General features: G+C 46.4%; 1 pseudogene; it reads right to left on the minus strand.

Annotated features, from left to right (window-relative positions):
- LOC115180520 (forkhead box protein P2-like) overlaps positions 1–13789 on the minus strand; it is a 61585-nt pseudogene that overhangs the window by 23592 nt on the left and 24204 nt on the right.

Genomic DNA, 13789 nt, shown 5'->3' on the forward strand with positions numbered 1-13789 from the left:
AGTTCTAAGAGCCTGCTAATATACCTTCAAGCACACATACAGTATGGTGTGCCTAATTGTCCATGTGTCCTATCACAGCTCTGTCGACCCAGACCCTTCATGCTAGCGAGGCTGGGGCCTCTCTCCACCCTGACTGTCTAGCATGGCGCAGAGTAACACAAACACACATTGCAGACCCACACCAGACCAGACAGCAGCATATGCATAACTAATGTAATGCCCTCAGTTTTAAAGGTCTTGTCACACCCAGCCAGACGTCTGGCAGAGTAGCGCTAAGGGGGCCTATTCGGGGGCTTCTTACTGCCTTGTGGGTTTAATTAAGCAACGGTTAGAGACACTCGCGGTCAGGTTAACATTTCTCTCTCTCTCTCTCTCTCGCTCTCTCTCCGCTTGCCATTTCTCTCTCTGATTCTACTGCCTGCTGGGTAAGGGGGAAGAGGGGGACATGGCGTCGGAGGGTAGAGAGGGGAAGAGTTAAGTGAGGAGGCAGAAAAATTGTCTGTGTAGACGGCAAGGTGCATCGATTTAGGGAGACCATGGTCTGAGGGTTTGGCGGTTGGAGCATGCTGGAGGAGCATGCTGGAGGGAAATGCTGAAGGGGCATGCTGGAGGTTTGGATGGGGGGTATGAATATATATGGGCTGACGGGCTGAAGAATGTTTAATTGGAGATGATAATCAAACGGTAACTAACTCCTCTCGGATGGATGAGTGTGTGTGTGTGTGTGTATGTGTGTGTGTGATCACAGATGGGAGAGTAAATCAATATAGAACAAGGGAACAGAGCAGGAAGCATTATATAATAATACTAAACAGAATGGACTAGTAAAATGTACGTGATGTGAATGAATCAAATATTTCTGCATTGATTGCACTGTACAGTACTGAACTATGCCCACAAATGTATACATATCACTGTAACACTAATCTAAAAGAACAAACCTGGGTGTGAAATGAGTTGTTCTCGTTCCTGTCAAACCTTCCTTGAAAATGTATGCGCCACAAAACTATTTAGAACCACATACACTTACATGTATCAACATGCACGCACAGGCCCACACACACACACACACACACACACACACACACACACACACACACACTCCCACGCTAATATTACATTTGAACTACAGAGCTAACACAGCGTGCCAGCCAGCCTCTAGGCTCTCCAGGTAAACACACATAAAAGAGACACTGAAGAGCTATTAATTGCTGATCTTGACAAGTTTCCTACCGCAACACAACAAAAGATGACTAGACGCGCCCGCTGCATTAGCCTTTTGTTTCATACCTCCAGCAACCAACCATCAGGTTACCTAGGTTTCCCCCCCTCCTCGCGTTCTCGTCTTAAAGTGCCATTTGATTCTGACACCTATTTTATGTAAACCATTTTAAAGTGTGTTTGTACCTGGCGGTTGCCGAGGAGATGAGTGGCATCTCCGAAAACATTAAAAGGCTCTCCCTGACACTGACGATACCTCCTCCAAGGCAAGGCAGACAAGCAGCCATCTTTGTTCTGCCAGGATCACGTTGTCTTTTGTTGCTGTCTGTTTTCATGCGCCGGTTACAGTACATGAACCTCTGGCTCCTCGCAGGCTGGATGCAACGACGTGGAGTCTCACCCAGAATCTTTAAGGCTGTTTCGTAAAGACAGTTGTTTGAAGCAGGGTCCCTTTCCATACTATACCAGCTGTCAGAGAATTACTTGCAACGCCTCTTTCTAGTCTACTAGTGTAAAGTACATGCCTATCTGTGCAATCCTTTTTTCTACACTGTTCTTAAAGAACATATACAGTCACATGTTTCATAACCTACTGTGTACCTATGCCCTAACCTAAATGAGAAACTAAGCTATAAAGACGCCCATACAGTAAACATACTTAGCCGTGTTTACGTGGAAGCCCATGTACAGTAGCGGGTGGATTCAGTAAGGCAAAGTGAACTGAGTGTATGGCTATAGACCACTAATCCACTATAGCCATGCAGTCTCACACACAGCCAAAATCTTTCTCAAGCCGCAAGGGCAATCTTCTGCTCTGCTCCGGGGCCTCCAGCAGAATATATACTGTAACCTTATAGTATTGCCTATATACTGCCTTTCCCCCCGAGCAAATCTCTGCTAGTGACATCCACCATGCTGCTCCATGCAGTGCATCTTCCCCAGGGGATAAGCACACATAACAGCCATAGAAAAGACATTGTGATAGAAATACATCTGGACAGAATAAATTCAAAGGAGCGTCTATTGTTGGCGTGTCCATTGAATAGAGGCACTGATATAATGCACAATAAATGCCTTGTCTGCCTGACTTGTGGGGTCTGTAGAGGTTTGTATATTAAGCCAGTCTGGCTTTCAGTAATTTCTCTTCACACAGACACACATTAGCCCTAATGCACATGCTAGTGCTACAGACGGCTGTATAATTAGCCAAGCTACTGCCTTTGGTTTTGCCTGACCTAAATCCTACAACTCTGGTTTGGCCCTGGTGGGCTTCCATATCATCACAGAACCACAGTTATGGAGTTACAGCACTGTAATGTAAGGAAGAATCCTCCACCCCGAAATAGAAAAATATCCCTATTTCAAAAGAGTTTGTGCGGAATTTACATGGACATTTACACCCGTGAAAACGCTCGACGAGATCATTGTTTCTCAGTTAATTACAAATCTAATTAGAATATTCCAATGAACGCTTTGGCCCTTTTTTCTCTCTTTTCGAATGAAGAGAGAGAAAGAGCCTAGCTACTCCAGTGAGTGGCAACATGATAACTTGTAATCTATGGCACTAGCAAACACCTTCCCCTTTGATGTCTCCTGCTGACATCCCAGGCAACAAAGCAGACCAATTACAAATGAGCTAATTAACTAAATTGTTGATGGGGCATGAAGAGTTCATTCAGTCCGTCGTAGGCGCCATGACAACACTGAATGCAACCATTGTGGGGCCCCCGCGCGTCTATACAAGTTGCCGTTCGTTTTTGACGCTCTTCACACAAGCCTATCAGGCCCTTTCACGGCAACTCGGCGAGCTGAAGAGGAGATTTGGGTGTAAATCGGAGATCATTTACATCGAGAGTTAATGTAGCCAGCCGCCTGACAGTCTATACAAACTATACGTCAAAATGTCCCAATTGAGATGCAAGCGTGTTTATCTCTTTGTTGGGCCCTCTCGATTAAGCTCGCAAAGAGCCGCTCTGGTACTGTGGAAAATACCCCAGAGTAGGCCTCTACAGCTTCATTATTGAGAAACAAAAAATGTACAGCAGCTAAGCTCATCTTAGTTGATGAACGACAACTTTTATACCATGGAACATAAGACGTCGTCTCTGCTGTGGGAAAGAGGCACGAGAGGCGCTTGGCAGGGTGACATGATGCTTTATCGGATATCATGGGGGCCATTGTCTTGGCCTGTGGTTGTTAAATGCAACTGTCATTGAGCTTGTACTTTTTTTAGTATTAACACAGGAGACTGTAACATAATGCACAGTCATGCAGTAAATTCACAGTGTAAGCTAAGACATGATGATATATGCGGTCGGTCAGTACAGGAAAGGGGAGGTGAGTAAAGACACAGCGTAGAGAGTACATTCTCAGATTAAGACCTACTTCAAAAACTGTCCGAAGTCCTCACAGACGCTCTCGCAGCCGGGCCACTTGCACACCCCATGACCATAGAGGGAGTGGGAGGCGCCGCTTTCCTCGTGTAATGAGCTGAGGAGAGAAGAGAGAGAGAGGGAGGGAGAGAGGGAGAGACAGGGGGAGAAAATGAGGGGGAGAGAGAAGGAGGGAGCGATGGATAGAGTGAGATGGGGAGAGAATGAGAGGGAGAGAGAAGGAGGGAGTGATGGATAGAGAGAGTGAGATGGGGAGAGAGAGAGAGAGAGAGAGAGAGAGAGAGCGAGAGAGAGGGTGGAAGGGGAGGGAGAGAGAAGGGGGAGAAAGAGATGGGGGGTGGATAGAGAGAGAGCGAGAGTGAAAGGGAGAGAGGGAGAAAGAAAGAGACAGGTAGAGTTAGACAGAGAGAGAAAAAAGGGAAGGATCGGAGGTAGAGAGAAGGAGAGAGAGAAGGGTAGACTGGCGTCAGATTCATCAAAAAAGCCATAATGGCTTGAGGCTGCTGGTGGCTGTCAGGTTACCATCAGCGACAAGCAGGTCAAAACAGGTCAATTCAGCCCTGTTCTATTGAATAGTTCAACTGCCAAGGCTGCTAGGAGAAGGGAAGGAGCCTAATTAATCCAAGGATGGAAGTTACTGTCTGCATCTGAAATAGCACCCTATTCCCTATAAAGTGCACTACTTTTGGCCAGAGCCCATGAGGCTCTTGATGCTCTGGCTAAAGGTAGTGCACTATAAAGGAAATAGGGTGTTCCTAATAACAGAAGGGAGAAAAGATGAGGGTGGCTGGCCTAGCAATATGATTAACATCTGATTATTGATCTAGAGGTTTAGCTATCCCCAGTGTTATTGCAAACCCCTAAACAACGTGTGAAAAACCATCCAGCCAACCCATTGGGGGACCAATTTTATTTTCTTATTTTCCCAACCCCTATTTCTTCATCTTGTAAAGCGATCAACGGAGGGCTTTCAAGTAAACATGAAAAATCCAGACAGCCATATAATTTTCATCATGAGATGAATGTAATTCATGTTATTTTGAGGACAAGAGAGGGTCCTGCTTGGAAAATGGCACCCGAATAAGTTACGACCCCAAGTAGACAGCACATCCTATTAAAAGTGACGGTTTAACCTTTCGGCTCCACTTGTTTCTGTATTTGGGGGGGTTGGAGGGTGTGTGTGTGTTTGTGTGTCGGTGTGTGTGTGTGTGTGTGTATGTGAGAGCTCACACATGGTTTCTACAGACAGGCTTTCCCTCCATCGATCCACTGTGTGTTAGTAAGCATCTCTCCTTGACAATACTCCGCGTTCGATCATCACGAGACGCCACACCCCCCCCCGGGGGACACTAACAGATAAAAAGTGTTTTCTTTCTCTTTTTTTCCCTGCCCCCTCCTCCTGTTTTTGTTTCTCCTCTAGGGGGACGTCTGCCTTCCAAAGATATCTGTTTCAAGCCCCCGTTTAGTGGCGGCAGCAGATAGCATCTACTTTAAACCAATTACACAACACATCCACCTGCACTGTAATCTCTCCACACCGCTACACTACGCCACATTCTTCTTATATTGCAGGAAAGAGCCTTGAATAATGCATGGAATCAGATAGACAGATATGCGAACAGTGTTTTCTTACAGTCGCAACCACATATAAAGGCGGAAACGCAAGGATAAACATTCTAAAATACCACCTTGGCATCATGTATTCTGTTTACATGACAAGAGGTAAGGTAAGGTCATTTTAAAAGAAAAGTGCCACTAAATACTTAATGTACATGGCAGTTACCTTTGCTTTCTGCTCGCACAGCAGTGTATTGCTGCCGGTGCCTTCCTCTCCTTGCTTTTGATATAGTGTAAGCAACTGTGTTCAATAGCATCCTACGCTGTCCCTAGGGAGGCCGAGGCTGGTTTTTGAATATTACCAAGACACTAATAAACTATTGAACAAACAAACAAAACATCTTGTTCAACCCGGCAGGAACAAATATGTTTTTTTCTTTTTGTTCCTAAACGGGGACAAATACTCTGATCGGTTGTTTCTATACATAGATATTGAATGTATTTGTATATTATTAAAAGCCATAAAACAACAAACAACTAACAGCCAATAACAAGCTTTTGTGTCTACAATGTGCTGTGTAGTGGGTGGCGGACGTGTAGCTCACTTTCCGTACCTCTCCCTTTCCCGTTCCCTCTCTCGCTCCCTCTCTCTTCTGGAATTGAGTGCGGGAGACTGGCCGTTGGCGACGGAGTGGTGGGAGATGGGAGGTGACGCTTTGGAAGGGGTAGAGGAGGTAGTCGAGGAAGAGTTGGTAGTGGTCAGGTCCAGGCCGCCGCCGCTGTGTTTGATGTCGTTGTCCTCCATGTTGTGGCCGCCACCGGTCACGTCCTTCCACAACTGTTGGAGATCTGCTGGGCTCAGTCCAGCTGGGAGAGGGGAGAAACAGAGGACCAACACAGTTACAATACAGTTACACACACACTACAATGCCTGGAGCTGATAGTCTTGTAGACTACATCAACACAGTGTCATCACAAACCAACAGAAATAGCTTCCTCCTGTTTACTGCCTACGTTCATCTCTAACTCAGGATTCGTTTTTTAATCAAATGACACACGGCTACACTGAGAGATTAACTGGGATGATCTCTTGTCAGCCGTTCTGCTTAATAAGAAAGCAGTGTTCCAATGAAATCTACAGGGAACTACGGGCATTGATCCACAATGGCTGCCACTGGATTACAGTCACAGAGAAAGCAGAATTCAGTTAGCACAAATGATATTATCTAGCTAGATAAACACTCATTGTCCTTCTGTTTCAGCCTCACACCGGTAATTAACCCCCCTTCGTTTTGTTTCTTCCTAGTTGTTTTTGTTGTTTTCGCCCCCCCGCCATTTTGGTAAACACGTGTTTACTTCTTGGCGAGGCGAGAGAAAATGGAAGCGGCTCCTCTTGTCTCTTTTCTTCGCTGCTTACTGTGAGGCAGGCAGTAAACAACAACAACAACAACGCAGAGGGAGGGGTGAGCAGGGAGCGAGGGAATAGAGGGAGAGCGAGAAACACTCGCAGACACAGGAAGAGACAGAGAGACAGGCTGAGCTAAGCGAGAGAGAAAGAGGTAGTAACAAAAAGGGAAGACAAACCAAGAGAAAGTAAGATAGAAACAGAAAGAGAGCTAGAGAGAGAGAACGGTGTGGGCGCCAGCAGTCACGTGCAATATAGCCCCCCCAGCCTCAGAACGCCTGAAGCCCCAGGCTCTCTCCCCTTCCCCTCCTCTCCCCCTTCACTTCCTCCAGCCACCCCCTTACCTGGTGGCATGGTCTGCCCAGGGAGGGCTGCCTGTCCTGGGGCCGGGGGCAGGGAAAGCAGGCCCTGGCGCTGCATGTTGAGCAGGTGCTGCTGCTGCTGGAGCTGTTGCATCTGGAGGAGTTGCTGCCGGAAGACGAGCTGCTGGGTGGCAAGCTGCTGCTGATGCTGCTGCTGCTGCTGTTGCTATAGTGAAGATGAGCAGGAGGAGGAGGAGTGGAGGAGGAGAGGAGCACAAATTAAACAAATTAACAAGAAAGTGGGCGCCCACACTGACGACGAGGATGCTTCCATTGCCGATGCTGCTGCTTCCATGATCTTAACTACTGCCTGTCTCTCTTCCTCTTTCCTTTCTCTCTCTTTCCTCACCTCCTTTTTGCCTAGTTCCTGTTCTATTCTGTCTCCTCCTCTTGCTGAACGAGGCAGAGCTAGGCACACTGGGCTAATAGACTGACGGACTGCACTCGCCACTCCAGACTGCTATGAGATGAGTCTTCTGTATGATATTAAGCCCTGGGTAAATCCCTTCCCCCCCACAGCTGATAGTTAATTGTCTTCCATTTGCTGATGGTCTATTACAGCTTATGGGGCCGAGGGGAACTCGCTAGGAGATTTACAGCTACTGAGCACACCAGCGTTATCCCCCTCCCACCCCCTCTCCCCCCACCCTTGTTTACCACGGGACCAGCCAGACAGCCGATTGCGTAAGCCCGAGCAAAACAACATCAACAACAACAACAACACCAAAAAAAAACTGCCAAAGCAACCACAGAAAAACAAGCAGGAGAGGAAAAAGCCCTGACTTTTGTGGCTTAATCACAACAGTACTATTCTGGTGTTGTTGCAGATGTCGATCAGACAGCTAACTGTGTATTACCATGGTATAATACGTTTCTATAACAGTAAACATGGCGAGAACTGAGCATCACTTCGTTACCAGTTTAGTCCACAGTGGGCTGTGGATGAGATCTCTGGCGGTCTATTAGGAAACATGGAGCTATCATCCAACTGGCTCTGTTAGCTCCACATCTCTCTACATCTCTCTGTATCTCTGTATCTGTATCTCTCTCTCTCTCTCACTCTATCACTCTCTATCACTCTCTCTATCACTCTCTCTCTCACTTTCTCTATCGCTCTCTCTCTCTGTCTGCCTCTCTTTCTCCCCCCACTATCTTTCTACTGTCAGATTCCATTGTAACACTCAAGGAAAGGCTTGTTATTATAGGAGAATCTTGCCAAGAATTACAAGACCAAGGTGGCCATGGAATTGTGGAGAGACACTCCTGAGGATATATGTGGAGGAAGGCACACTTCACAGAGAGAGAAGCTGCAGTGGAAGACCCTTTCCTTTCTAGCCTGGGGGGGTGGGGTGGGGGGGGGGACAGACAAAACTTGTGATGCGCTCACTGGAAAACAGACTGCATAATGGAGCAAGTCATGTGGATTGGACCCGCCGTCTCTGGAGAAATAAGGGAGCAATTTCTATTCCATATTTGATGGCGACGGAGGGCTGAAAATTCTATTCACAAATCCAAACAGAAACAAAGCCTCCGGGAGGTCAGTAGCAGCTTCCTGTAGGGTCTGCATAATGGGCTGCTTGAACAGACAGAGAGAGAGAGAGAGATGGAGGGAGGTAGGAGGGGATAGAGAGAGAGGGAGAGAGGTAGAGAGAGAGAGAGAGATGTGTCTGGGAAAAGGTGTCTGTGATACATTTTCTTGATCAATTTAACTGCTTCCCCATGTTTTGTTTAGATTTGGCCCCGGCGCAGTGTGCGGCACAGCGTGCGGCACGCTACGATGTTCGGCCCCTGTGACAGACTGCGAGCCTCGCCTGGTAGACTGGCGGGTTGTCAGCGTGATTTATGAGCGCGTCACACTCTAACTTTTCTGCTGCTCGCCACTCGGCCCAAACCCACAGAAGCAGTTCATTAATCAGCAGACCCTGTGACTCGGTCCTGTCTCTCTCTCTCTCGGCTCAAACTGGGATTTTTTAGCTATTTAACATCACGTCCCTTCATTTACATGTTTTAGAAGGAGGGCGAGAACCTCCCCCCCGTCCCGTAATTTCTCCCCAAGTCTTCCCCAGTGGCAGATAACAAGTGTCAGTGCTTAGTCTATCAAACACACACTCAGGCACATCCAGTAACACTGGGAGAACCATTAGCTCACATTAGAGAACACTGGCTTTGGAGATTAGCTAGCTTGGTCTGTGGAATCCCATAAACATGGGAAGGTTTCCCCAAATCCACGGCCGCTAGCCTCGAAGAATGAACTGAGTGAGACAGCCAGCAAGACATCATCTAGACTTGTTCCCTGCTTGTCTTGCCTCCCACTCCCACTGCCAGGCCATTCCGGGTCTAAACAGATACCCACCTCTTTTGCTTGCTTTCCAGGGTGCTGCTGTTGTAAAAGCTGTAGGTGTAGCTGCTCCTGCTGTTTCTTATAAAACTCCTGCAGATGTTGCTGGGAAGGGAAGAAAGAGAGATAGATGATCAAAAGAAACATTCCGGGTAACCTAGGAGAATGTCCATATTATCGTCTGGCTATGTAAATAGACATTGGCAAATGCTTCTTTTCTCTTGTTTTCATTGGTATGGTGTGTGACGTTTTGGGCATGCGGAAAGCCTCGATTTACCGAGACAGACTATATTGACCATATGGTATAATACCGTAGCAATGTGTTTGTAAACTTCACGAGGAATCGGTTTCCATACTAGAGCAGCAAAAAGAGCATTCGCCAAGGTTCTGACATGTTGTAATTCATTTGCATTTTATTTTTTTGAAAATGAGGTGCCACGACAACACCGACACATGTTGGCTACGAGTAACACACGGCGGAAGTGCCATAAATAATCGTATTCATTTTCTAGCAGGGGACACACATACTGTAGTCTCGCTCTCCCGCCATGTCTTCTCCGTATGGACTTTAAATGGCCTCGCACAGTACTGGAGGGGGCACAATTAATCAATCATATTAACTAGAATACAGTTTTTGGTCAAATGTCTTGACAGGCACTGAAATGCTTTAAAGTGAATACAGCACACTCAAAGGACCGGATTCATCACACATCACACATGACATCGACTCTCTGCTGTCTATGCTACTCTCAGTGACTCCTGACGACAGAGGAGGGTACAGTAGGGTAAAAAGTCTTCTAAAGAATATAAATTGCAATCAGTTTCTAGCCTGCATGGGACATCTTCCTGAAACTGAATGAATTCATAAATTCCACTAAAGATAGTAGTTAATGAAACAATCGCTCCCTATTTTCTCACTGTAGTCTATCTCTGAAATAATGATGAAAAACTCAGCTCCTTCGCTCCACCCCTCTTTCATTGACTTCCTCATAACTACAGTAACTACCCTGACAGCTTTTACCTTTCCCGAGGGCTCCCAGGAAATAGACCCACGGGGGGATACAGGTAATTGGTTGTGACGTGGTCAAAGTGCGTCACTTCTAGTCTCTCTTTTATAACTGTGTCAAGGGCGCAGCGGGCGTGGATGTACTGTACCTTATGTGTGGTGGGCATAGTGCTACACAGGCAGTGTGTGTGTGTGTGTGTGTGTGTGTGTGTGTGTGTGTGTGTGTGTGTGTGTGTCTGCGTGTTTGTGCGGTTCAATAGAGGCAGGCATTATGTGACCATACGCATGTAACTGCGCGTGTATGTCTACGTAACTATGTGTCTGTGTCTAGGTGAATGTCTCTCGGTGCGTATGTGGTTGTGTGGGTGGGTGTGTTACTGTGCGTGTCTCTCTGTGTCTGCCTACACGGTGTGTGTGTATGTTAGGTACCTGCTGCAGCATGACAGCCTGCTGCTGTTGGAGCAGGGCCTGGAGCTGCTGAGGGGATAGGACCTGCTGCTGGAGGATCTGCTGCATCTGCTGGGGGGTGATCACCTGGGGACTCATCATGGCCACTGACACCGGCACCTGGAGGGTGGGTGCGAGAGAGAGAGAGAGAGAGAGAGAGAGAGAGAGAGAGAGAGAGAGAGAGAGAGAGAGAGAGGGAAGGGGGAGCAACGGAGGTACAGAGAGAGAAAGAGAGGGAGGAAAGGACAGAGACCGAGAGAGAGAGAGAGAGAGAGAGAGAGAGAGAGAGAGAGAGAGAGAGAGAGAGAGAGAGAATGCGTCAGGGTCTGGCTGGGGACCAAAAGGTAGAGAAAGCATGTCTCCCGTCACCCTTGTGCTGAGGCACTCTGTGCTGAAGGATGGATGGGTGCTGTGCCTTTGTGTTTCCTTGCCTTATTTTTGACAGTCCGCCCGCTGGGAGAAGAGAGGGATTTAAATAGACGTATACCCTAATTAGCTGAACCCTTGAACCGCCTTAGGCATGTCTATCAGTGGCGGCCATTGTGAAACAGCAGGAAAATGCACAACTCCAAAGTTGATTAAAATAACACAGTTGAAGTGGACACTTGGTATGCCCAATCAGCATTCCAGCACCCAGACAACCCTGAGGTTAGAGATCACTCAGAAAGAGCCTTGGAGAGACAGGGAGGGAGATGATTGTTAGAGAAACTTATTCTGAGAGGATCGGTGCTAGTTGGTGCTGGTAGACAATTCTGTTCGTGGAATTACCAGCTGCCTTTCTGCAGCGCACAGAAGTTTTTCAACTTCTTCACTCTCACGAAAAGCAGCCAGAGGCGCAATTCTTTCTCCACTGACGTGTCATTTTGAAAAACGTATATGTCATTTTTTAGGTGATAAGAATCATTCAATTACTAGCTGCTGTCAAAACTGCTAGAGAGAACTTCACCAAAACAAAACAAAGATATATATTTCTCAGCCAAAGTCTTATTTATTTTATTTAACCTTTATTTAACTAGGCAAGTCAGATAAGAACAAATTCTTATTTTCAATGACGGCCTAGGAACAGTGGGTTAAATGCCTTGTTCAGGGGCAGAACAACAGATTTTTACCTTGTCAGCTTGGGGACTCAATCTAACAACCTTTTGATTACTGGCCCAACGCTCTAACCACTAGGCTACCTGCCGCCGTATTAGAGAGTAGATAGAGACTTCCTAACACAACAGATCAATAACAAAGCAAGAAAGATCCAACTTTTCTTTGCTTCTCACTTTGATTGCCTGCATGAGCACATAGAAACAGGGGAATGTAGCTTTAATGTTTATATCACTTCTTGTTGAATTCTTCATGCCTGGTATTATTTATTTAAATTTTTTTACAATGACTGGAATGAAAACAAACGCTGGGATAAGTTTGTTTACTCTGCTATGCTGCTGAATAAAGGAATTTGAAACTTTCACTAACACCTGTTGGGGACAGGTATAATCTGAAAGTGTTATTCGACTGCAAGGGCTTTAGGCATTTTAATATTCTATTACACAGGCTCTGATATGACACATCCAACCATTGCAGATGCAGAATAGTGCACCAAATAGTATCGTATGCTAAGATAAGATGAATTAAATCTCTTGCAGGCGTCTTTAAAGAATATGACTATACTGAATATTGTAGTATGTAGTTGTGGCCATTCCATAGCCCTCGCTAATTGCGACATCGTTTAGCACATAGTCGCTATGACAGTATACGATGACGGCATGACAGAAAGGGCCAATAAGACCCTCCTGTCTCCTTAACATCTAACGCTACTGTTTAATCAAGCTGCTTGATTACTTTCCATACATCTCTCCCTGTATCCCCCCTCCCCTCAATCCCCCCCATCTCTCAGGCCTTGACACGTCCTTGTTTTGCTCTTCTCTCCTCTCCTCAGCCCAGGTTCCCCTCTTTGATTAGCTGAGACATTTGCATGGTCACTACACATTTTTCATTTTAGAAGTCATTATGCATTAGCGCTCCTGATCGCCCAGCTTGACTAATCCTGATGAACTGAAAATCACAGCTGAAGGTCAAACTCCATCCCCAGCCCCAGCCTCCTCCACCACCCCACCCCACCGCACCACCACATTCATATTCAAACAAATCCTAGCCTGCCACCATTGTTCATTTGGGTCTTAGAGAGAGAGTGTGTGCGTGTGTGTGTGGGCGCGAGTGTGTGTGTGTGTGTGGGCGCGAGTGTGTGTGTGTGTGTGTGTGTGTGTGTGTGTGTGTGTGTGAAGGCTGTTGTGTTATAGCAGGAGCCTCACTCTCTTCTGCACTTCGTTAAGGAGACACAAAAGAAAGAGGCCGAACAAAGCAACAAAAGTCACAAATGAAACATCTGCATGTGACTAAATGCATCGTGCTTCCACCGTCAAGTGTTATTAAACCTTAAGATACATCTGAGACTTGTAATTACACTGGGGGCCACCCCGTTGAATTGTGGGGGACAGGATGACAATGCTTCCATTTAAACCCATTAATTGGCTGCTTGAATGAGGATCCTGTGGTTAACGTGGTTGACAAATGGGGAACTTGGTGTGAGTCTGGGTTTTTAAATGTAAACATGTAAATAGTGAAAACACATAACCATACAAGACCATATAATGAATCACAACACCACCAAACACCATGTATTCTGTAAGAGGTATATATATGTATATATACGCATTAACAAGCCAGTTGTACAGGATGAGGATAATACTGTATCTGAACAACAAGCAAGGAGAAAAGCCCATGCATGCTGACAAGGAAAACAAGGGGATTCAAAAATGAAAATTGAAAAATAGGCAACAAATGAAGTCAAGGAAGTGGCTTTCCCGCTTTCATTCGCTTTTTTAGCTCGCGAGTGATGGATGATAATCATCTTAATTTCATCGCTCTTCCCCAAACAAAAAGAGAGGCAGGCGAGGCGGAGGAGAGGAAGGCCCCGGCCCTTGGTTCATTGTTGAAGCCCCAGCACAAAGCTAATTCCAGGCATTTAACTGAATGCTTTTCTGCTTGACGTATCAGAGCCTCCAAGATGAAAGA

Source organism: Salmo trutta, chromosome 40 (genome assembly GCF_901001165.1).
Source record: "Salmo trutta chromosome 40, fSalTru1.1, whole genome shotgun sequence".
In the NCBI taxonomy this organism is placed as follows: Eukaryota; Metazoa; Chordata; class Actinopteri; order Salmoniformes; family Salmonidae; genus Salmo; species Salmo trutta.